Here is a 26286-nt window from a genome sequence, read left to right as displayed (position 1 = left end):
ACAAGGAGAAAGATAATGAACAAGTAAACATTGAAAAATATGAAAAAATGCTATAAAGAGGGGGAAAAAAACCTGTGTTATGTCTGTAATTCTATTCGTGTGTGTAGTCAGAAAAGTCTTATTGAAGAAATGCTATTGGACATGAGAATGAAAAGGAAAGAGGCAGCCATGTGAAATACATTCTAAGCAGAGGGAGGAACAGACTTGGTATTTTTAAGGTTCAAAAATAGACACCATTGTGGCTAATGCATAGAGAAGAGAAATTGGAGAAGTAGGAGGAGCCAGACTCAAATATGACAATTGTATAAGCTGAGTTACAGTTTTAAAAAGTCACTCTGGTAGCTGTGTAAAATGAATTCTAGAGGGTAACAGTGGAAGCAGACAGATGAGTGAGGAAAAGAAATCCAGAATATAGATACCAGATGATGACAATGGTTTGATGTATGCTTTGGAAGTAGTCCCTAAAGGACTAGATGATGAATTAGATGGGAGAGTTGGTGGATGAAGAGGGATAGGGAGAAGAGTCAAGATGCTTCTTTATGGATTAGAGTAAGTACTGGAGTGGATGTGGATGTCGTTATGTATCTGGTGCAGAGAGGAGTGAACCCTTGGAAGAGTGGAGGAAAAGTGAATCTCATTTTAGACCCATAGGATGTTTGAAAGTATAGATATCAAATAGGCAATCAAATTAGTTGAAAATTACAGTGCAGGTCAAAGCCAGTAAAAAAAGAATGGCAGTTTATTTGTTTTTATGTTTTCTTTAATTTTTTTTTTTTTTTTGCCTCATGAGCGAGGGCATGGCCTATTGATTTGGGTGTCCCTAAAATTTGACACAGAATCAGGGGAATTCCTGATGGTAAGGTTTAATAGTTCCATATTCTTTCTTCCATCCCTCCAGGGACTTTGCCAATGCTTTTTGGTTATCTGCTTAATATACTCTAGGATGTATTCAGGCATTACAATAATCTAAACAGGATTAAAGGACCTCTTTCTTATTCTGGGCTCCCTGTGTTTCAGTTGTTCAAATGAGCTATACAGATACGCTGAGTTAGATTATGTGCTATAGGAAATTTCAGTTCCAGACCAAATAAACATTTCTTCCTTTGGTCTCAAAGGGTATGTGTGGTTCTAAAATATAGACACTGTCTTCCTTACCCCTGTGTTCTGAATTACTTTAACCCCAACCTGATTAGCTTCATTCTTATCTCTAAAGATCAGGATATACATAACAGCCTCTTGAAATCCATAAATAATAATCACCACTCTGGACTTAACATGTCTGCTCTAAAAGCTTACAGTCTAGGCCCTGTTTTCTTAAAAGCATTTTCTAAAGGTGACCATACAATTGTTGTTGTTTTGTTCCTGCTTTATTTTGCTTCACCAAATGTCCCACATGTTCCTTCACATCGTTGCATGCCTCACAACTTTGTTTCTTTTTGTAGCAGCACAACCTTTGTTCATAAGTATACACCACCGTTTGCCAATCTACTTCTCCGTCAGTGCATCCTTCAGCCACCTGCTTTCGTCAGCCCTCATGTATAGAGCCCAAAGGCCACAGTCCATCAACATTCTCAATTTTAGATAGTTTCATTGTTCCCAAAAGAAAGAAAACCAATAAACACACCCTCTCCAAATAGAAAATCTAAATATCCTCTTAGCTCTTGTCCCTTCCCTCATTATTTATCTCTGCTGTTGCTGTGGTAGTGCTGATGTTTACCTTTTGAACATAACCCATAGCATGCAATAGCAATTTTCCCCCTGTAACCTAGACTTAAACACTCTTTGTACATGAATCATATCTTTGAAGTAATTCTTGCAAGAACTAATTCATATTTCTAGTGTTAGTTAGTGGGACACGTAGGTCTATAAATCCCTTTCAATCTTGCTCATCTTCAATATGGTATTATTTCTTCAATTTTTATATGGAATGAAAAGCCATGTAGGGGAGAATTTGGATGTTATAGAGAAGAGGAGCCAACATTTTGAATGATGTTAGAGTAGGAGTCACCACTATCTTCAGCTGGAATGGAACCTCCTGGGCAGAAGAAGTCCAGGAATTGAACCTTGGGGGAACCAAGAGAGGAGAGCAATGTATGACTAAAGGATCAAACTGGATAAAAGTGCTGCAGGGAAATCCAAGGGGATAAGGAGAAGAGAATTGTCTATTGGATTTGACCACATCAACACTTACAGTGACCTTGATGTGAAGACTCTCATATTATGTGTAATTCAAGTTTTATGAGCCTCAGGTGGTTGATAGGAAGGAATAATAATCAACACAATTTTTGTCTGGTCCTAGGAAGAACTGTTTGCTGACTTATAGCGTTTTCACTTAGGGGATAGCATTTGATGTAAGTGGTTCTGAAAGGTTTTCTGCTTCCTCTGTGATTGGAATCCATAACTGGAAATTGATCCACTGTAGTAACAGGAATGCTATCTCCCTGTTTAATCTCTTAGGTTTTTTCTATGCAGGACACTCTCAGCAAATGAAGACCAAGAAATGTTTTAGAGCAACCAGGCTGAGAAAATTAGCATTTACCAATGTATGAAAAATGAGTTATTTCATCTGAATAACCAGATTCTTCTTAGAATGTTAGGATAATGCCTTTTATATGACAGGTTTCATCTTCATTCAGTGTCAATATAAATTACTTGACCTACAAAGTTAAATAAAGTCTACTTATTCAAGGATAAGTGGTAGTAGAAACTCTAGTGTTTGTGGATGTTATCAATTTACTTATTGGAGGGCAACCTGAAATTGTTTGCTATTATTTTAGTTTATAAGAACATAGCATCTGTCTTTTCTTAACACTTCTTTTTTTTTTGGTGGGTGGGGGTGGGTGGGTGGGAGGTGGTGCTATCCTACTGCACCCTTGGAATGCTGAATTGTAAGTAAAGAAATGTGCCCTTCATGTACATAGCTTTACTTTGTTACATGCAGCCTTCATTTTATGTGCATGTATCTTTAGTATATGCTCCTATGTAAAAGCTTTGCTAAATTTGAAAAGTGAAGTCTTATTTACTACAAATCCAGTTTTAAATTTTTAGAAGGGATATTCTGGTGTTTCCTGGTGTTTCTGGTGTTCCAGAAAACTTCAGGCTGATGCCTTACAAATGTTTATCTTAAGTCACACAAATCCCATACTTTTCTTTACATATCATCTTAGTTACCTCAGATCTGGCACAAACTCATGATATTTCTCCATAAGCCTTCTCTTTTTCTATGTTCCTTATCACATGACGTCATCAAGGAGGTCAAGCCAAAGTCTTGATCACTCACTTTTCCTTACTGTCATGGTCAGTCCATCACTCTGTTCTATCAGTTTTGCCTTCAGAATACTTCTCTCCACGGTTGCCGTCCTTGGGCTTCCCAGCCCAAGCTACCATTATTACTCACCTGGATTATTGTGATATCCTTCTAAATGGTCTCCATACATTCAACCATTCTTCAGACCACATTCAGAATGCAGGTTTCAAAATTAAAATTTGATCATATTGTTCTACCACTTAAAACCCTTCAATGATCTCCTATTTTCATTGGGACAAAGACCAAAATCTTTAACTTTGTCTATAAGGCTTGCACCACCTGGCCCCTGCAGCACTCCCCTGTCTCGCCTTGTAGCACTCTGCCCCTTGCTCTCTGTGGCATTCTTTATTCTTTGACAATGTTGAGACCCTACCCTCAGACCATTTGTGCATGCTATGCCCTCTGCTGAGGATCCTCTCCCTCCCACTTCTTTCTCACCTAGTTAAGGCTCACTTATGCTTAAGATGTCAGCTCCAGTGGCATTGCCTCAGAAAGAATCTCTCCATCCCCAAACTCAGTCCCATCCCTTTGTAGCAGTGGTTTCCTTTCTTTGATAGCACTTAGCATAGCTGTACTTTTTTGTTTTTGTTTTTAATCCATATGTATGATTATTTGATTAATATCTTTTTCTAACTCTAGATTGTAAGTTCTGTGAAGTCCTGCTCTCACTCACCTTGTATCTCTAACATTTAATGCCTGGAACATAAGTGCACTCAGTAGGCATTTGTAGAATGAATTAATGAGTGAATGGTTTTGAGAGGACTGTATAAAATTATAAGGTTTACTCAGTGTATCTTGTTGCTGAGATTGAAAAAGCAACCTCTAGAGTTCATATCCTATTGAGGTAATGGGAACTTCCTTCTCCGTAAAGGTCAGGACATTTTAAGATTAAAGTTGATTTTCTATTAACTTACTATATATAGATCGATGTATAATTAATAATGTCCATGTGGGGCTTTATGGAAAAGTAATTATTTTCAGATATTTTATAGCATTTATTATTGTTATTGCTCATAATTGTATTAATTAGCATTAGTATCTTGCAAAGCCCACCCATAAACTTTATTTCATTTACTTTAAATGAATTGAAGATAAAAATACAATCTCAAATAATGTGTTAGGTATGGATTTGAAGCAAATTTTACTATAAATATACTTAACAGTAGTCTAAATTTTTCCACATGTTCTTAAGCCTTCAGTTTTTCTATAATTCCACAATTTGGATTTATCCTGTTGATTTTGCAGCACAATTCTGTTTTTGGAAGGTCATATTGTTAATTTTTAAATTTTTAAAATTATTATATTATTGTTGAGGCTGATGTCAGCCCAAACTGGGTGTTTATCATATGGATCACATGAATGATTGGCAGACACATTATTGTTTAGAGACAGATTTTCTTTCTCATCACTGGGTTTTATGGTCAAACTCCAATAGTGTGTTAGTTTAATAGTACCTACTACTCGTATTTCATTGGTACCCATTGCAATAAAAATTAACGATATTAAACCAAGCACATCTTATAATTTAGGAAATAAACTGAATTCAGTGTCCTGATAAATCCTATATTTCTTTAAAGTATTTGTTATTTAAGATAATGTACAGTTACAGTCACATAAATGAGGAAACTGGCATCTCTGTAATCTAATATTTTAATAACTTAGAAATGATGGGACATTTATAAGAATACTGAACTTTTATTCCAAATTAATTTTTAATTATGATTTGAATTAAATCATCCTGTTAAAAAGCTCTCATTTTCAGATATTTTACCACTTAAAATACAATAACTTCTACATTGGGGCAGACTTTCTGTAGAACAAATGATTAATTTAACAGTATATAGTAAAGTCTTTCAACTTTGTTCCCTAGCATAATAGTTCCTCTTTTAGGAACTTACCTATAGGAAATAATTAGAGAAAGGATCCTTTTACAATTAGAAGAGAAGTAAGAAAATGTAATAATTTAATATATCTTTATTCAACAAAGATTTCTCATTTGTATACACATGTGAAAACACTTTGATTTTGAAGAAATTTAATCATTTTCTTCTTGCATCCAAATCAACTTGATGAAGACCTGAATCATTAGCATTTCTATTCAGGAAATTCCAGCACAATCTTAATACTAAAACAATAAGAAGTGATGATAATTTTGATTGTCATTGTGACCATTTTAAAGAAAAGCTAAAGCATTCCAGTTGGATAGTTTGCAAATATTCTGGTTTATTTTAAGAATTTGCTTAAATTTATAGTTCAAATTTGTTGGATTTTTTTTTTTGTCACCTAAAAATTAGTCCTACCCCCCAAAAAAAAATTAGCTCAAAAGATTTTGAGTTCTAAATTGACAATGAAAATCACCTTCATTATACAATAGGGTAACATCTTTAAATAAAGGTAAAGTTAGGCTTGGCGGCCCTACTGGTATGTTTAAGTTTAAAATAATAATTTAAATGTCTTTGTGTGTTTCCTTAAAAGTTGTCTGAGGTGATAGCAGTTATACATCTGGCCAACTTTTGAGGCAGACTGGCTCCTACATTAAGTGTGTTAGGCATCAAGATGGAGCACCAGGACAGTTTTCCATGTGATTGCAGAGACCTTACTTTCCGAGTGAGAATCTCACATGGGGTCCTGCTTGTTGATACATTTGCAAAAAAAAAAAAAAAAAAAAAAAAAGCCATTAACTTACAGGGTCAAGGGGTTAATGGAAGAAATATCCTCATCTTCCTATTATCTTGCAATGTTTTGCTGGGAGCTGAAGAAAGATAACGTGTTTCTCCACAAATTTCTTTTGGTACTTTAAAAAATAGTGACTTCATTTTTCTGTGACAAAATAAAAGATTAAATGTCAATATGGAAAGCTTTAGAAATGTGCTTAGTTAATCTGACAGTCCAGACATGCATTCCATCACATCCACCTTTGCTGAGGTCACTGAATGGCACCCAGTAAAAAAAAAAAAAAAAAATGGAGGAAGGTGCCTTAATGATTTCTTTATATCCATATCTCAAGATTTTCACCTTGCTCCATCTTAGGCAAATGAGTCATCTTACACAACAGGGAGAGAAAATTTCATAAAACCTCAAAAGAGAGAAACAAAACGACATCTGTTAACTTCAAAAGAATTCTTTGTCTAAGAGAGGATTCAACCACTTAGACTGGTGTCCCCAAAATTCCAGTTATTTTAGAGAGTGTATTGAAGATAAACAAATATACATGTGCTAAATAAATTCTTATTCATTAAAACTACGTTGATGATTATAGATCGAATTATAGTTGGAGTTAATTTGCCCAGATTTTGTAACCTGAAACTGATGGAAATCATTACTTTTCCAAGGTTACTTCTGCCATTTTTCTGTAGATACAATATATAACATCACCTAACTGTTCCAATATAACTGTTAATGATATTATAATCATTAAAATATAGTGATTATATTATAATCACATTATGTAATGTGTCTGAAGAGATTAGGTTGCAAAATGCAATTTAAGAGTAGTTGGAGATTCTTCTCTTGGCTGTAAATATCCCACTAGGGGCTTTTCCCAGGAATGCAACCAATTAGAGGATTCTACAGATTAATTAAAATAAATCCTTTCAGGATACAGTAAGAAGGGTGTTGTTGATCATGTTGGGAAACTTGTCTACTTCTTTGTCTCTGAATGCTATGATACCTTTGTAAGTTCATTTGGGGGTTAGTGGTATCCCTGGGTATAGTCACCAACCTGGAGTTACCTTGAATTGAAGTCATCTAAGCCTGTTTAATTGCACTACACTGCCAACAAACTCAGGTAGTGCTGGTTTGATTTGACGTAGTTTGACTAGTGGATTTGACTCATTTTACTAATTAAATCTGTCAAAACAGTCAATGCATGTGATTAGAGTCCTCCTTTCCACCTGTAATCTAGTTTGACAACATACATGTGAGTTTTCTCTTCTCAGTGTTCTAAGGTGATTTTTAGAATATAATTTTCTAATTCTCCTGAAATTCTAACTTCAAACTAAGTAGCCAATAGAAGCGGGAAAATGTAATCACATTTCAGTGTAAAATAATTAAAAAATGAAAAAAATTGATGGAAAACTTGGCAATAATTGAAATATATTTTTTCTTTCAGATTAATAAATGAAGAGTATATTTTAAAATAGAATATCATGAGGCTATGATAGCAGTCTTCCTGTGTTTTCCAACAATGAGAGCATGGCACTATTCATAGACTGGTGCTTTTCTCAAAAAAGAAGAAAAAGTTATCTTGTGTCTATGCAATAAGACCCAGGGCTTCTGTCCCCTTAGTCCCATGGACTGACTCATTAGACCATCTTGTCCATTTGACACCTTTAGTGGACAAAATGTTTGTTCAGGCTGCACATTCATAAACTTGTTAAAAAAAATGTCAATGTTAATATTGATAATAATGCCTCAGAAATTTTTTCAAAGATCTTTTTCTGTATTTTGTTTGCTTTGCATACTCTTGCTTTGGTAGATTTTCATACAGTAATAGCTAAAATGATAATGTATATAACTCATACTTGGTTATAGCAATTATGCAAATTGTAGCTATGATGATGATGTATATTAACCATCTGCTAATGGTTAAAAAAACAACAACATATTTAGGTTTCCTGGGGGAGTTTCATATAAGCTCACCAATAACCCAATCAGCTGTTCAGACAGCTACAATTTGATGGCTGTTTCTTTCTTCTTTTCTTGTTTTAGACACTTTCAATAACATTATTGGGACCAAGAATCCCTGGCTTCTGGAAGCCCAGCTGACACCATTTACCCACAGTGCCACGTCTACCAAATGGTCTCTGGAAAAGTTAGAGGGTACATGCCTGTCACCACTGTTGTGTTGTCTTCCAGGGTGAGGGTCCAGGGCCACAGTTTATCCCTTTCTGGTACAGTCAGAGGTTCACCTGGGGGGGGTGGGTTGGAGAGGGGAGAGTTGTGGCATCAGTTCACTCAGGGTGCAGAAAATGGCAGCATACCTTGTATATAGAGAATTTAGAATAATAACACAATAGACTAAAGTTGGTCTACTTTTTAGTATCACCACATGCTGGCAAATCTAAACAATGTCAGAAAAAAAAGTCCCCTCTGCCGGGACTAGCTCTTCCAACCACCCTCCTTTTTGGTGCACTGTGCTTTGTAGATGCTCACCTAGGATGAATTTTCTCTCAGTTGGCTCCTCAGCCCCCATGTATATAATCTTTTGGCAGGCCAACTTGGCAATGACCGAGTTGTAGGCTCAGATCCACCTGTGTATGCTGAACATTTCTTTCCTATTCTTTTTTTTTCTTTTGTTCTTTTTGTTGTTTGTTGTTTTAGGACTCTAGTCTCTTTGAAAGACACATTATTTCCTTGTGCTTCAAGCTAGATGTTAGGATTAGTATAGATTAGTGGACAGATGACCTGGTTCCTAGTCCTGTTGCTTCAACCCTTTTTAAGCTATGTGACTGTAAAGAAGTCTTTTGGCCTTTCTCAACCATGTTGTCTCATCTGTGATATTACGGTGATTGAATTTGTTTTCTAACAGCTTCCCAGCAGACATTTCTTTTATTCTGTGAAAAAAAAAAAAGAAAAAAGACAGAATCAGAAACGCAAATGATTAATAAATATGGACTATCACTTGCTTTTGTCATTCAGATCACAGTTCTATTTTTTCTGATTGTTTTCCTTTTGACTTAACAAAAGATGAAAATCTCAGCAACTTTTCTCTTAAATTTCACCTATCAACGGCACAGTTGGTCAATATCAGTAGCTTAGAGGATGTTCTAGAAACATCAGGGGCAAAACAGAATTAATTATATATATCTCTACCAAATTACAGGACTTGTGAGTGGTTTGACAACCGTGGTTGTCCATCAACCATGATGTCACAATCCTGCACAGACTGGTGTAGAAGATGCCAGAGGCAGCAATCCCTGATTTTCCTTAGTACATGATCGTACAAGTACTTGCTATTACTGTACAAATAGTTTCTGTCTATAGAAGTCAGGAATCAAGATAACTAGTGAAGAGTCACGAAACAAAAATTGGCACAGAAAGACTTGGATATCGTTATAACTTGCTTCTGGACATTTACAGTAATTGAGTTTCCCATTTATATTTAAACACTTTTATTAAAGGAAGGCAAAGTTCCGGGGCACTTTGTAGTCATTGTTAAATATTCCCCTATGCTATATCATTTTAGAAAGAAGTTCAAAATAAAAAATGCCATTAAAACTATTATTTTCCTTAATACATACCATTAGTACATGTGCTTGCATATGCATTCACACAAATACAAGGATACTCTTTCATTTTGACTCATATCTGTTACACATTCTGAGAATACAGTGGTGATATTAATTAAAATATTGTTGCTACAATTAATATTTACATTTTAAAACCAGAGAAATAAATAATAGCTTTATCTTTTATAGAGTAAATAATAATTAAACAAGATAATAATTGCCCCAGCTGAAATCATTTTAAATTTGTATTCCAAAGTTGTCTGTGTGTGTCTTTCTCTCTGCCCCCCTCTCTCTGCCTCTCCCTCTCTCTGTCTTTCCACACTCACACACCATACATGCCATATGCACACATACCCCTGACGATTTCAAAAGAAATAAATGTTTCATGGTTTGTTTGTATCTGAACAAAGGTTTTATTGTTAGGATTTTTCTCTTTTAATGATAATATTGAAGTTGTGTCTGCCACTGGTGTTCCCTCTAAAATTGAATTTTTTTATTAGTCATCTTTCACCAGCTGCTCAATGTCAATGACACTTTCATACTTGGACTCTGAATTGAAATGAATTTTTACAAAATGCTCAATCTACTTTGGGGCCCATGAGTTCTCACTACAACGGTGGCTTCCAGTCACCCATATACAATTTCATTTAAGACAAAATAGCGGCTCCAGCAGAAAATAAGTGCAATCTTCTCCTTTGTAAGTTATAATTGAGGTTATGGCATGGCATATTGCCTGTGGCAGAATCTATTACCAAGAAATGGAGACCATGATTTGAAGCTGGCTGCAGTGTAAGCAAAATGAATTAATTATTAGCCAGGATAGAATTGAAGGAAAATACAAAGTTCCTAAATGAAATATATTGACATCTTTAAAAAGAGGACACAGCAAGGAATTTATTGATGAATCTTTCAGTCTTTCCCAACATTCCTGCCTTTTGGAATTTTTATATGCACTTGGGATGACAATTTGTAGATTGAATCAAACTTTGCTCAAATATTTTCTAGTATATTTTGTTGTTCCCTAATCTGAAATTAGCTTATTTAATGTATGACTCTGTCATGTGGACATTTAAGTAGTTAAATAATGATACTTTGGTATTAGTCTTTAATAGAAAAGTGCCTTTTTCCTTTTCAGGTATGGCTCAAAGAAGGCAAAACAGGACTTTTATGTTGAAAGTATATGGATATTTATAAGGAGATAAATTTTGTTGTCTAAAAAAATGAGCTTTTACACAGAAAGTCTGTTTTTAATTGATATCTATGGAGCTCTAAATGGTATTTGTGTGTGTGTGTGTGTGTGTGTGTGTGTGTGTATGCTTTTTTAGGGAGAAGCTTTGATACTTCTGTCAGATTCTCAAAGGAAAATATGAAGTTCTCCCTACAAAACCCTATCTACTGTAGGTTGCTCAGTGTTATAGTTGTTGGAAATTTTGTATTTCTTTAAAGAAAAGACATATTTTCTGCCTTTTAGGCAATTATAATAGGTATGGGCCATGGGTTATACCTTTTAATCCAGTTCCATTGATCTGTAATTATATATTATTAGAAATATATTAATAACATATTATTATATAATAATAAAAATTTCCTCCTAGGACCTGGCAATATCATAGCTATCTATTATTATCAGATTAACTTATTTTCTTTTTTCGATGCCCCCTCCCCTAATTTTTCCTATGTTTCATATTTAGGAGTAGGAAAAGATAGTTCCATATGCCACCAACCTGGCCTCATATTAAAAGTAGCCTCTTTTTGCTCCACATTAAATATTGTTCACTTGAATGACCCTACAACTCCTATACAACCTTTCTTCAGATGTGTGAATTACATGATTTTTAGAATTGTACTTGAGATGCAAAACACCACATAAAAGAGAAACCCAAAGTCCATAAGTTGATGGAACCTCTTATTTAGAATACAGTAGGCATGTATGGAGTATTCTATTGCTTCCTCTCTCTGCTAGCACTGGATCTTGTCATTTCTTTAGGAGATACCAGTTTAATGGAAATGTTACATTATTATTGTTTCATATCATTTTGCCATTTATTGGGTGCTTACTTTGTGCCAAACAACATGCGAAAATCTTTATATACCACAACCAAAGTCTTATGAAATTTGGAGAAGCTCCAAGAGGTTAAGGCGTTTGCCAAAGGTGACAAAAAACTAGGAAGTAACAGCCAGGATTCAAACCCAGGTCTGTCTGGTTTTAAACCCCGTGCCTTTAAATACTATACTGTGATACCAGCTACAGTGAATGAACAGTGCCCATCGGCTTTCACAGGCTTGAGTATCATACTTCTAACAAGAGCCAACTTCTGAACATTTCCTTATTTTCCTCTTTTGTTGCTTAAGATGAAATGGCTTAATGAAGAAAAGATGGATTTCAGCAAGCTGTTGCTATTAATCCAGTTCTTAAAGGTAGGAATTGCAGGTTGTCTCCTTGTTTGAATGTTCATGGATACTCAGATCCTGAGGTTATCACTTTTTCTCTGTGACTGTGAGCACATCATCTGAAATCTTTATGCTTCAGTTTCCTCTTGTCTACAGTAGGGTCTTTGGGAAAATTAAATGAGCTTATACAAATCAATCGTTTAAAATAGTGCCTAGCACACAGAGTGCACTTAATGAAGGATAGCTGTTATTGTTAGCTACAAAGTAAGCACTCATTAAAAGGTGCTGTTATTACCAGCTATAACTCAAATAGAAAGCCTTTACTAAGGGTATCTAGCATGCCTTTGGATAGGTATGGGCATAAAACTGACAATGATTCATTGCAAATGATATTCTGTACCTCAATTTAACCTTTCCCCCCTTTTCATTTTTCCACACCTCAACCCCTGCACCTTTTCCACTCCTATTATGATAAAGTTACCTTCTCCACCTGAGTGGAGAGTCTGGTAGATGAGCCTAGCAAGAGAGCATCGACACAGAGCACATTCCAGATCAGTGCTATTTCCCTTCCCTCCAGAACACTCATCATAAGTAGCAAGTTCCTCACTTCTTACCACATAAACTGAAATTTCATCTTCGGACATTTCCATCTCTTGCTACTCATTGTTAAATGGAAATTGTCAGCTCTGGTGGAAGTCAGGAGCTACATATGAGGATGAATTATATCTTTATGCTCATGGCAATGGTAAATGGGGGCAATTTTTTTTTGTTAAAATTGATATTATAACTTCATGGAAAATCAGTTATGAAGGAGGTTAAGCAGACATATACTTGTAATAAAGCATACTACCAGCTGACTTATGCATGAATAATAAATACCTTTTGACAGACAATAAAAAATAAGTTTTGTAACGATAGATGTAAATAAAAGCCATCAGTAGAGAATCCTAAAAAAATGTAATGTTTTGAGCTATAGTATCCTATAAATGAAAATATATTATTGTGACCATAATTTATTCAACAAACAGCTTCCAGATGCTTACTGTATTCCAGATACATGGCTATTTATAGGACAACAAAGGTGTTGAAATCATTGCCTTTGAAGTACTGGTTAATGAAGATATAAATGGTGATGAATGTGATGATAAAGGTAGAAAAAGTATGCTGAGAGAGCACAGAACAGGGAGTATTAGCTGTAGGACTCTGGGAGGAATCATAAAAGAAAGGACATGCACTGAATATCTAGTGAATAAATGAATGAACGAACAAGTGATTGGCGCCATGGAAGTAGATTTAATCACAGTGTTTAATGCTGTGCCCTGAGAAGAAGACCTGGGATTTGGCCTACAAGATGGAGGGATTGATGGTATAGCCAGAAAGAATCCTTATTTCAGATAACTATGACCTCAAGGTAAGAAGAGATGCTTTATAGCCCCTATTTCCCTGGAAACATTTGGTAGCATATTTTAAATAATGATTTAAATGTAATTTGCCAGCCATTATTTCCCAGAAAGGTATAGTTTGCTGTGCAACAGTGTATATAGGTCAAGTTTCTGCATGATCTCTTATTTTAAATTATATGCCAGGGGTATATATACTTTAAAGAAAAATAGCAGTGAATTTTTTTCTGGAAAGAAAAAAAAAATCCCTTAAAGTTAGAGTTAGAAGTAGATTCTTTTTTATTTAGGATTTTGCATATCCACTACATGAAGAGATTTTGATTTCACAAATATCCAAATGGCATCAAAGTTTTCATAAATGTAATAACAGTATTTATCACTGAATCTGTGCCATGAAATCGTTTGTGTGTGTGTTTCTCTCTCAACATCTAAAATCCCTCCATAGTAATTCAAATGTAAAATTATGTCAGCCCTAGAGGTGCCTTTCAATTGCTGTACTTTAGGCTAAGCCCTAATATAATTTCTTTTTGGATATAGCTTCCTCTCTGGTATAGTAAAGCATTTGATCACAATTTAATAATGATTATATTAATAACATCTAATACACTAACATTTATTGAATGCTTACTATGTGCAAAACAATGCAATTTCAAACCATTATTTAATGTATCAGTTATAGAGTTTGCATTTTACTTTAGAAGTTGATACTCTACTTGACCCTTTATGTCTAATTACTGCACTTAAACTGAATTTGTTAGTAGCTGATTTTGCTCCCAAATAATCAAGTTCTTAGCACAATACAGTATTCCTTTCCATCATATTTTTTCCTACCCCTAATTGCAATGGTGCCCTGTCCTGTGTCTTCAGTTCATAAATGTAGCCCTGAATTAAATCAAGTACTTTCCACAATCCTGATTTTCCTTGATTTTAGTACTTGCGTTTCTCCCCTCTAAACCTGAATTGTTTTGTGTTTTAGTGGTGCTGACTTAAATCTCCTTGTCAATGGATAGAGTCACAATTCATTTTATTTTTAGAACAAATATTCTTTTGGGGAGCTTATAAAAATGATGCTACAGTTTGTATAGTACTTTAAACGTTTTTTATATATATTATGGGTCCAACACTTAACATTGTCAGTGCGGTAGGTAAGATGAAGAAATTGAAGTACATCGAGATGAGTTTATTTTTCCAAATATACAGACTTAGTCAAGTCCAAATCCAGGTTTCTGATGGCCAATGTGTCCTTTCCCACATTCTAAAATTTTGTTTTCTCTTTGCCGCATTACACACAGGGTTTCCGAGTCCACCGTCTTATTTGATCCTCTAAATGTCACTATGGGATGAATTTGATAGACACTATTGATTGTTCATGTTCCATGGAAGGAGACACCTGGGCTCAAAAGAAGGCAAATGACTTATTTAGGAACATATAAATGACTTAGTCAGAAATATATATAGTGTGCTATATTTAATTTGAGATTATAATATACTGGATCAGTTTGGCTATAGGGAAAGCAATAAATTGCTTACTTGTTCATTGTTCTGAATTTTTTCATTGAGTAAACTACTGATTCTAATGTAAAAGATAGTCTGTACCTTAAATTTTACCCCTAGGAAATTGTTTCTTTATTAAAAGAGGTAACTTATGACTGTAATTCTCATTAAGAATCAGATCTGGGCTCTACATTTTTCGAGTGATTTTATTCACAGTTTTTCATCTTAATGCACTATTAACTGAATAAAGAGAAGTTTCTGTTTTAAGTGGAAAAAGAGATTTAATATTTGTTTGCTTCTTCTCTCAGTGATAACTTTCAAAGGAGGTGGCAGAATTTGAGATGTTAGTAAAAATTATTAAGATAGACCTTGGGTCTGATTTTTTCTGCATATACCATCTTGAAAGAAAATGGGAATGAGACGAAAATAGCACATGGAGCACCTCCCACCACCTAAAATCCCATTGAAAGTTGCAAGGGAAAAGAAAAAAAAAAAGAATGCATTTACAATAGCACTGGACAATCAGAAAATACATCAGGTTACAGGGACAATACCAGAATGTCTGCTATTTCCACTACCATTCAGCATTATACTACAGACTTTAGCCAATGCAGTAATGCACACACACACAAAAGAGACAAATTTATCACTAATTGCAGAACAGTCTCGACCTAGAAAATCCAATGTTTTTAAATAAAACTATTGCAGTTAATGGAAGAGTTTAGTAAGTGCCCAAAGTCAAGGTCTGTTTTAGCATGGGAGTGGCATTGTTAGGTCTTTATTTTAGTAGTAAACTCTAGTGATTATTAGTAGGATTAACTGCAACAGGAAGAGACTCACAAAAAGATTATTGAAATGGTTGAGTAAAAGATGATGCGGACCTAAATAGAAAGGAAGAGGTAAATTAAGATTTTCTGATCTAGACCCATTTCCTAATCTAAACCATTAATGTTGCCCAAGGCTTTGACGACTTCTGGGAAAAAAAAAAAGTAATATTAATAAATTACTGAGTGTTTACAGTGGATATTTGACCCCACCTGCTTTGGTTAACAACACAACATTTTTCTTTTGGGAACTCAACCCTCCATTCACTCCATGTGATTATTTGAGTGAAAGTAATTGAGCCAAGAAGCAGGCAATGGTAGATTCTTGATGACGTTGTTTGAAGGCCTTTATCTGTGGGTGTCTAAAGCCAGACCTACCAACATACTTCCTATTTGCATGAGCCAGTATATATTATTTTATGCTGTACCATTTAAATTGAATTTCTATCCTTGGAAGATAAAAAGTCTTAGCTAATAAAAGTTTAGAACCTAGACTAAAAAAAGATTGATCACCATGGCTCAGCAGGCAGAGTTCTCACCTGCCATGCTGTAGACCCAAGTTCAACTACTGGTTCCTGTCTGAAAAAAAAAAAAAAGAGAGATTGAATAAAAAATGGAAGGAGCAATAAGCCATGTGTGGGTTGATTATTTTTCCCAGAAATTTAACATTAATTACAGAAACATAGGCTTATGGGCAGAAAGTATGAAAGGAGAATTTATCAAATGGAAACATTCAATAGATGAGGTATTTAAGATGGAGAAGTAAGAGGAAATGTCTGCTGGAGCAAACTCCTAGAGATGTGACACAGAGATACCCATAGACCTTGTGTCCTTTTATTTTCCCTATTTTTCAAATATCTACATTTTCCTTTTTGATTTTATGCCAACAAAAATATTGCTTAAGAAGTTAAGTTTATAATATTTTTAGGAATGAGTCAGGTGTACAGCAAGGGCCACATCCATGAAGATACAAGGCCTTAAAGAAGTTAAATAAGAAGACCCTCAAAAGCTTTTAGAGGGTTATGTATCTGTTATATTTGTGATAAAGATTACTGTTTGTTTCCTGGCCCATGTACTTCTCCAAACAAATAAGCAAACAAACAAAAAAACAGAAATTCAACAAATGGTGCTGCAATAACAAGATACTCACATGGAAAAAGAATGACGTATGACCCCCACCACACAGCACACACACAAAAATTACTTTTATCTTTATTTTTATGTGTAAAAAATATCATAGTTCTTCAACTTCTAAAATACAGCAGTAACATTCATGTTTTCTCATTTATGCATATTTGTATTACATATATATAAACTACATTTAAAAAGATAACAGCTAAATATTTATTTTTATTCACCTAACACTAATGTTAAGAATGGGAAATTATAATATGATTTATTGAGAAAAAAGATTGGATTGCTTTTTGTTGTTGACTATGTTTAGGTAAAATGCTTGAACATATTGGGTAATGGAACTAAATTGTATTATACAAGGTCATGGCCTTAAAACTATCATTCCGTTATGTCTTCTGATGAAACACAATTTCATTTGTGTTGCATAAAATGATAAAAGAAATATGAGTAATCGTAGTATTCAAAATGAAAGATACAGCACTAGTTATGTGGAATAAAAGAAAACTATTCACCTAAATTATATTTTACTCAAATTTATGTAGAGTAGATATACTAACATTTTAAAGGACATGTCTAAGTAAATGATTACTACCGAGTAATATGATTTCCAAATGTCATTTGAAGAAAACTTGGCTCTTCTTAAATCTTTTAATTTTAAACTGCCAATTTACAGTTTTTCCTTTCATCCTCTTATTTTGAAAGCTTGATATGGGAGTGCTAATTAATGTTAGAATTCTTAACTGAAATACTTGTTGCTAAGGAAGTGGAACCACCAGAGCATTTTATTTTGAAACTGCTCTCTTATTTAAGTGATGTCACCTTTGAAATCATGCTTGAAGGAACATTTCATGGCAGAGAGCCAGTTCTGTCATTAAGAACACATTGGCCAAGATGGGTTCACTGGTTTATTTATTTCCACAATGCTTATTGCTCTTGTGGCTCATACATGTCTAACATTGAAAACTGTATGTAAAAGATGTATACATTAAGTTGTCTTATTAAAATGAGAGTATAAACAATTTTATAAAATTATAAAATATGTTTAATAAAATTTTTACTTAGAAATGTACATGTCAGCAGCCTAACAGAATATATCTGTTCCAACAATATTCTTTTGGACCTTTTCTTCTCCCTTGCTAGATCCTACCTAGGATCATGAATTGCATTTAATTGTCATTGTCTCTTTAGTTTTCCTTCTTGTTTTTCAATTGTGGGAATATATTCAACTTGAACTTTCTCATCTCAACCACTCCCAAGCATACCATTCCCTGGGATTAATAATATTCACAGTATTGGAGTTCTCTCTATACCTTCCATTACTAAAACTTTCTTACCTCTCCAAAGAGAAACCCTTAACTGATTATGTATTAATTCCCCCATCACCCCTGCCCCCCACCCTTGGTAACCTATACTCTAATTTCTGTCTCTATAAACTTATATATTTTCTATTGTCTTTGAATTTACCATGGGGCTTAAAGTTAACATCCTAAATCTACAACAATCTTCTTTGCTTTGACACAGAATTATCAATAGAATAACAAACTATGCTTCAATACATAACGTGATTTTTATTGATTTTAGCATATTATGGTGTGGTCTGTTTGTATTTTTCCTGTTTGGAATTTATTGAGTATCTTGATATATATATATTCATGTTTTTCCTTAAATTTGAGAATGTTTCAGCCATTGTTTCTTTGAATAGTTTCTCTGCCCCTTTCTCTCTTTCTTCTCCTCCTAAGAATACCACAATGCATATGCTTGCTGGTGTCCCATAGGTTCCTTAGGCTCTGTTCACTTCATTCTCTCTTCCCTCTACCACTTAGTCTGAATGATTTCAATGTCTTGTCTTCAAATTCTCTGAGTTTTTCTCCTGCCAGCTCCAATCTGCTGTTTAACCCCTCTAGAGAACTTTACGCTTCTGTTACTATGGTCTTTATCTCTGGTTTCTTTTCATAATTTTCAGTTCTCTGTTGATAGTCTCTTTGTGTTCATTTATTGTTATCCTGCTTTCCTTTAGTTCTTTGCTCGCATTTTCCTTTAGCTCTTTGAGCATATTTAGGACCATTGTTTTTTAAAGTTTTTGTCTGGTATGTCCCAGGTCTGGTCATCATCATTTATGATTTCTAATGCTCTGATTGTCCCCTTTACCCAGGCCATCATTTCCTGTTTCTTTGTATGCTTTATGACCTTTAGTTGGAACCTGGACATTTTGATATTTTAAAGTATTATCACTGGAATTTAGACTCTGAGGAATATGTCCCTTAAGCTTGTATCCACCTAATATTATGATAGTGCTTTCCTCAATTGTCAGGACCTAGGAAAAAAAAAGAAAAAACACCTTTCCCAGTCTTTGCAGATGGACCTGTGTGACTTGCTCTCCTTCTGGGTTTATCCATACAGTCATTTTAGAGAATAGCTCTAGGCCAAAACATAAGGGCCACCCTGGTCCTATGTGCCCATGTATCTAGTCTCGGGCATGGTGAAGGTGGTCCCAGGAATTCCCCCATTCACACAGTTCCAACTGTCCCTTCTATCTCCTTATTGCTGCTTTATTTCTTAATCTGGATTTCCCCAAGGAGAAGACTCTATGGCAAGTATTGGGAAGTTCAGAAAACACTAAAAGTGGGCAGAGAAATGAAACGGGAAAAGTGAAGCAATCGAAGAATTCTTGGTAATGGTTTTAAATGACATCTCACAGTTATCCCACCAAAAGACAATGGAATAGGGATATTTATATACCAATTCCCATCAGCCACTGGGTACGTGCCACAGAGTTTGGAGAACAATGTAATTTTTTCTGGTACTTTTTACCTGCTATGCAAACACATAGTAGCCTTCAAAGCTTCTGAGAAAGCTCCAAGGTAAAGAATGATAGTTAAAATGGCAGTTGGGAATCAGTTGGAAATTACTAAAAGCAATAATGCCTGGGAGCTCTAGGTTGGCCCTTAAAAATGTCTGCCATACTTTCTGTGTGCATATAACACATATGTCCATCTAATGTGTTATTTTTATTTTATCCCCATCTAAAGAAAGATAGAGGGATCATTTCTCAATTGTGTATTCATTCATTTATTCAGTAGATTTATCAGTTTCCCCTGCTAGGGCATGTATAACAAATCACCATCAAGACACTCAGAGTAGTGGGGAGTGGAGTACAGGAACAATCGTAAGTCCTATGAGTTCCTAGAAGGTTTAATCATGTATTCCATCTCTGGGAAAGTACAAAACCCTAATACCTTCCAGTTTAACCATTTAGCCAGCATTGAATGTCACTGTCCTAGCCTGTTAGTCTGTGTATTCTTCTCGATGAAAATGCTTATGTTAGCAAAGTGGGCAGTTAGCATATGTTCCTTCATTCAGGGTATCTGTTTTTTCTTGTGAGGGCTGCTATGACAAATACCATAATCTGGTTGGCTAAACAACAGGAATTTATTATCTCCTAAAGGCTAGAAGGAGATGCTAAAAGTCCAAAATCAAGGTGTCAGTAAGGTCATCCTTTCTGCCTGAAGTTTATAGTATTCATGGGTTGGCTTGTTGCAATCCTTAGAGTTCCTTGGCTTGCATCCCTGCTTCTCACCACATAGTGAGCTCTCTCACTCCTTGTGTCTGTTTTTCCAGTTTCCACTGACTGGCTTCTTCCTATGACTTTTCCTAATTTGTGGTTTCTCTTTATAAGGGCTCCAGTAATATGGATAAATGTTCATCTTGATTCAGTTTGATCACACCTAAATAGGATTTGAGAAGATCCTTTTCATAAGTGAATCCACCCCCTAGCTGATAATACGTCTTCAAAGTGTCCTATTTACAAATGGCTCACATCCACAGAAATATAGACTGAATTTTGAACGTTTTTTGTAGGGTATTTGAGTCAATCCCAAAAACTATCATAATCACTGTATTTTCTGGCTGTAATATTCAGATAATTGTTAAATATTTCAAATGGGAAAACCCTGAGACTACTTAGAAAAAACACAGGGATGTTCTCAAAATTTTACTTTCATCTAAAGGAAGTCCACTAGCATATTCCACACACATGGAAGAAGGGCAATGACTATTATTTGAATGAATTTGTACTGATAAAATTGAAATTAAAAGTAGAATATTTAAGGAAATGCACTTATTAATCAAGAGTGAGAGGCGCAATTATAGTAATGGAAATGGAAATATGCAATTTTCCAAAATAGTATTGATAAACTATTTGAGGAGCATTTTCATTATTCTTCCTTAGATTTCTTCCAGGGCATATTGGAGAACAGAGCAGAAGCTGCAGAGGTGGCAATGAAATTGTGGTTATTATGTTAGTGAATGCTGGTTATGTGTCACTGAACATATATTATTTCTAAAAGCCTGACAGTTGTTCTACAAGGCAGATTATCATATCCATTTTATATTGATGAAATTGAAGTTCAGAGAGGTTAATTAACCTGTCTAAAATCACAAAATTAGCTGGCCAGGATTTTAACCTAGGTGTGTTGCATTCTGAGGCATGACTGCAAAACTTATTGATTAGAAAGGAAGGGTGCCATATAAGGAAATCCAAGATTCGTTCATCTGATTTACAATTATTACTTAGGAAATACACCACAGGCCAGACACTCAGCTTGCACACCACCATGAACAAAATTAAGAACGCTCCTGCCCTCACACATCTTAAAGTGTAGTAGGGTAGGTAGCTAAGCTATTAAACAACTCACTGCATACCAGGGAATGAGTGCCATCACAGGGAAGAACAGGTGCTGAGGAAGCCCAAACCCAGAGCACAAAACTGATTTTAGAGATCAGGAAAGTCTTTACTGGGAAAATGACTTTTAAGTTGAAAATGAAAAGATGATTAGCCCAAAGGTGTGAATGGGGGCAGGGGAGAGGAGAGAAGAGTTCCTGGCCAAGGAGCTAGGCATCTTTCTAACACTGAAAGGATAATATGACTGTTACATTGAGTTCAAGAGGGAACTTGGAGGAGGAAGCGGAGGAGGTGGAGGTGCTGGGAGCCATGCTATACGTACTCACTGGGAGCCCACATGGAGGTGACATCATGATTTGCACCTTAGAAAGCTCCCTCTGGCTACCCTGTCTGTGGTAAACACATTGAAGAATAATAGGCTAGGGGCGATGAGGCAGTAATTTTGATAATCACAGCAAAATGCTGCTGGTGAGGGCGGAGAAAAGTGAATTTGTTTGGGAGATGTTTAGAATTTAGTAAGCAGAAGACTTGGGTGAGGGGGCAGTGAAGGAGAGGAAAACAATAATATTGCTTGGGCTTCTGGTTTGAACAGTGGGGTAAATGTTAGTGAAGCTGAGTTTCTGAAAGCCTTTAAGATGTTTGCCCTTAGGAAAAATGATTTCTGCTGGCCAAAGATCTAGGAGAACCCCACACTTCAATTCTAAAGGCTTCACTGATGCAGATGCAACAGTTCTGGTATCATAAAATGATGGGATTAAGAATAATCTTTCTTCCTCCTATTTTCTTGGTTTTGTTTGTTTTACTTTAATAATTTTAAAGGAGCTTTTCATAAAAAGACATGGTTATTGTCATATCTTCAGCTGAACATGTAGCTCAACTTACTCAAAAGGTCAGGAAAATTGGGCCCAAGACACAGATGCTTAAACCATTAAAGAAAATGTTCCTGGTTAATTAAGTGAGCTCTTCTATAATATGCAAACTTCTCATCTAAGTAATATCAATATAGGCAAAGTGATTTTTAGTATTTATTTTAATCTTGTCTGTTGTCATTAACTAGTTTGCTACATCTGTTACCCATGAGTATACTGTGAAAATAGGTTTCTGTTGCATTCTTTTTTTTTTTTTTTCAAGGATTTAGGGTATTATGCCTGAGTGAATTGATTCGTGGGGATTTTACTTATTCATTGTGTGCTGCTGTGTGTTTGTTCTCCATTTGGTGAAGCTGCTGCGCTTCTCTCTACGGCATCTGCACAGTGCTCACGTGATGCTTGGGTACTTAGGTATCAGCTTTTCATTATTCCTCCATGATGTAAGGTGCATGGAAAGGCTCCGGAACTGTAAACTGTAATTTCACAATCGTAAATACTTAGGAAAGCAGAGTTCTGCATTTTCATTAACACAGGGCCCTACATGCCAGCTCAGCTTACTACCTGCTAAGCCCCCTAGGTCTGCTGGAAAATGCACATTGGCAGTTTTCCAGTCTTGCTAAGACTCATAAATAGATGTCTTTCATGTGAAATGTATTTGGTTTGGCATATTGACACTGGAATACATTATTCTTTTAGCAGTTGAACAAATTAAAGTAAAATGATGGTTCTGTTTTTTCAGTATAATAAAATGAGCATAATTGGGTTAATATCTTAATCTGGCAGTCAGGAATTAGATTGTACACCCACAATCACAGAATTTAACCAGGGGAAATTGCATGTTTCCTTTCCCTGCTCTGTTGATGACCTTCCTAGACCCCAATAGCTAGAGGAGAGTTTGGTCAGGCAGAGAGATTAGAATTACCTGGGGCGTTTACAAAAAAAAAAAAAAAAAAGTCCTGATGTCTGAGTCTCATACCTCAAAATCCTGATTTAATTTGTCTTGGAAGTAGCCTGGGCAGCTGGACTTTTTAAAGCTCCCAGGTGATTCTAAGTTGTAGCCAAGGTTGAGAGCCAGTGTTCCTTTTATGTGTGGCAGAGCGAATACTTCCTAAGGTAGCCCCATGCTAGCTTTCCCTACTCCTGCCTTGTTGTTTCCCATATATCAGGTTCATATCATTCAAGGCAACGTTCTGGCTATCAGGATAATGGATCTGTTGAGTGGTCCAAGGAGATTCAGATGGTCCCATTTTATTCTCTGGTCGACCATACTGATGTTTAGGGAGGATGCTGAAACCCTATGTGACATAATTGTAGGTGACAGCTCCCCAGAGAGCTCCTCTGGCAGTCCCCAGCTCCCCTTAGCACATCCATGATAAGAGACCTACCAGTGGATGCTTACACTGCCAGGACTTATGTCTAGTAAGGGCATCTCATCCCATGGATACCTTACAGTTGGTCTTTAGCTAAAAATATGGGTTTTTTTTATTCTTTTAAATAGGTGTTCAATATTCACTTTAGGGTTCAGATGTCTATTCATCAATTCATAAGGCAAGTATTTGGTATCTCATGTCTTTGAACAGCATGGCATGTCAAAATATACACTGGACATACCAGTACCTTAGTGCCTTAAGAGCCCATTTTCTATTCTCATGAACAAAGCTAGAGTTATTAATCCTTTAAAACTTGAGAGGTTTTAGTTGGGAATATGATATAACTTATCCTTGCTCTGAGAATTGCACTTACCTGCTACTTCTGGGAAGATGGCTGACTAGAGCAGCTTGAGATTAACCCTTCTCCATGGAACAGTTAGAGAAGGGACAGGAAGGTGACTGAGGCAGCAATTTGGGGGTACGACTGAACTGGGAGAGGCTTCTACACCACACGTGGCAGCCCTGGTTGCAGAGGCCGAAGAACTGAGAGGCAGAAAGCTGGAGCCTGGTGTGGGGGTGTGGAGTGGCAGAGCCCGCAGGAGCGCATGGATGGGTACACAGGACTAAGAGGTAAGCCAGGCCATGTTCCCTGGGCGTGCTACCCTCAACGGAGCAACTCACCCCACACCCCACGCACCTGAACCTCCTCACCTGTTCCCATCCCCCGTGCTCCAGACACCGATACCCCACCAGCTCCAAGGGCATGTACCTGTCCCCCCCCCCAGGTGTAGCCCAATCCACCTCTCCTACACCCCTCCCAAGCACTACCTCTCCCTCCCTGTTCCCTGCAGGTTGTTGCCAGCACATAAAGGTTGTGGGCACTAAACTCCTCCATATCTATGCGGCGCCCGTGCCCCCTCACCCCCTGCCCATAGTGTCGCACATCTTCATACTGCCCTCCCTGAGCTCAGCGCATCTGTCTATGACATCCCAGGCCCATGCATGGGCATGGGCCCCCAATCACATCATACAGCTCTGGGAACTGCACGTTATAGCAGTCCTAGAACCATGCATGTGCACAGCCCTCAGCCTCACTTCCCAGCTTTGAGAAAGTGCCAGCCTGCACAGCCGGGTCCCATCTGCCTCCAATCCATGAAGGCATAATGCTGACCTGCTTCCACAGTTCTGTGCATGCGCACAAAGGGCCCTGTGCCTTAGACCAGCACACACCAGGGTTACATCCCCCAGACTGGTGCACCCGCACAGCTACATCCTACCTGGCCTCTGGGCACCCACATTCACAAGCACCAGGGTAACATTCCCAACCTGCACCCATATCTGCCGTGAAACAAATCACTGTGCTGAGTGTTCCACCCCATGCCCAGCTCCCTACTGTACAACCGTCCCACAAACACAGAGAAATCAACTCCCAAAGTAAATCAATCAAGATATCTATATGCGACAAATACAGTAGATCACTAAGCATATCACAATGCAGACAGATATAGCCTGGCCTAATGACCAAATTAAAATACCTGAGGAGACACAGACACTGGAACAACAAAGATATTCATGCAACTCTACTCAATAAAATAAATGGGATAGCAAATGACATAAAGGAGATCAAGAAGCAGTAGAAGAGCACAAAGAGGAATTTGAAAGAATAAATAGAAAAATAGCAGAAATCACAGAGATTAAAGACTCTATTGACCAAATAAAAAGCATACTAGAGGTATACAACACCAGATCTGAAGAGACAGAAGAAAGAATAAGTGATATAGAGGACAGGATAATTGACTTTGAAGAATCAAAACAGCAAATGGCAAAAAAGATGGAAAAAATTGTATAGGAACTCAGGGAAATGACAGACAAAACAAAGCACACAAATATAAGAATCACTGGTGTCCCAGAAGGCGAAGAGAGGAGTAAAGGGCTAGGAAGAGTAGTTGAGAATATAATGGGGGAAAACTTCCCAACCCTCATAAAGGGCATAAATGTACAAGTCAAGTGAAATTCAAAGAACTCCAAACAGAATACATCCAAATAGGCCTTCCCCAAGGCACATACTAATCAGTCTGTCAAATGTTGAAGAGAAACAGAAAATCCTGAAAGTGGCAAGAGAGAAACAATCTACTACATACATGGGAAATCAAATAAGATCGAGTTCAGACTACTCAACTAGCATCCTGGAGGCAAGAAGGCAGTGGTATGATATATTCAAGATCCTGAATGAGAAAGACTTCCAGCCAAGAATTCTGCACCCAGCCAAATTGCTTCAAAACTGAGGGAGAGATTAAAGCTTTCAAGACAAAGAAATCCTGAAAGAATTTGTCAACAAGATATCAGGCCTACGAGAAGTACTAAAAGGAGTTCTGCCTGCTAGAAGAGGGAGGTCTGGAGGAGGGCACAGAATTGAAGAGTACCACTAAGGGTAATTTAAAGAATACAAAGAGAAAGAGGGAAAAGAATATATAGATGTGACACACAAAAAATAAAAATAAAAAAGATAAGATGGTGGAATCAAGAAAAGCCTTTTCAGTAATAATTTTGAATGTTAACAGACTGAACTTACCAATTAAAAGATAC

At 36.4% G+C, this 26286-nt stretch overlaps 1 protein-coding gene and 1 long non-coding RNA gene across 4 annotated transcripts in view; one reads left to right on the top strand and one right to left on the bottom strand.

Annotated features, from left to right (window-relative positions):
• The window catches only part of MACROD2 (mono-ADP ribosylhydrolase 2), a 2249967-nt gene that overhangs the window by 913886 nt on the left and 1309795 nt on the right, over positions 1-26286 (top strand). The window lies entirely within an intron of this gene.
• Positions 8153-19638, bottom strand: LOC143646129 (uncharacterized). The gene is made up of 3 exons (XR_013157319.1): positions 19592-19638; positions 8462-8862; positions 8153-8217 (listed from the first exon to the last, which is right to left on the bottom strand). It is a non-coding gene; the product is annotated as an uncharacterized LOC143646129 (long non-coding RNA).

Source organism: Tamandua tetradactyla, chromosome 1 (genome assembly GCF_023851605.1).
Source record: "Tamandua tetradactyla isolate mTamTet1 chromosome 1, mTamTet1.pri, whole genome shotgun sequence".
In the NCBI taxonomy this organism is placed as follows: domain Eukaryota; kingdom Metazoa; phylum Chordata; class Mammalia; order Pilosa; family Myrmecophagidae; genus Tamandua; species Tamandua tetradactyla.
The sequence above is the reverse complement of the archived record's forward strand: the minus strand, read 5'-3'. Positions and strand labels throughout refer to the sequence as shown.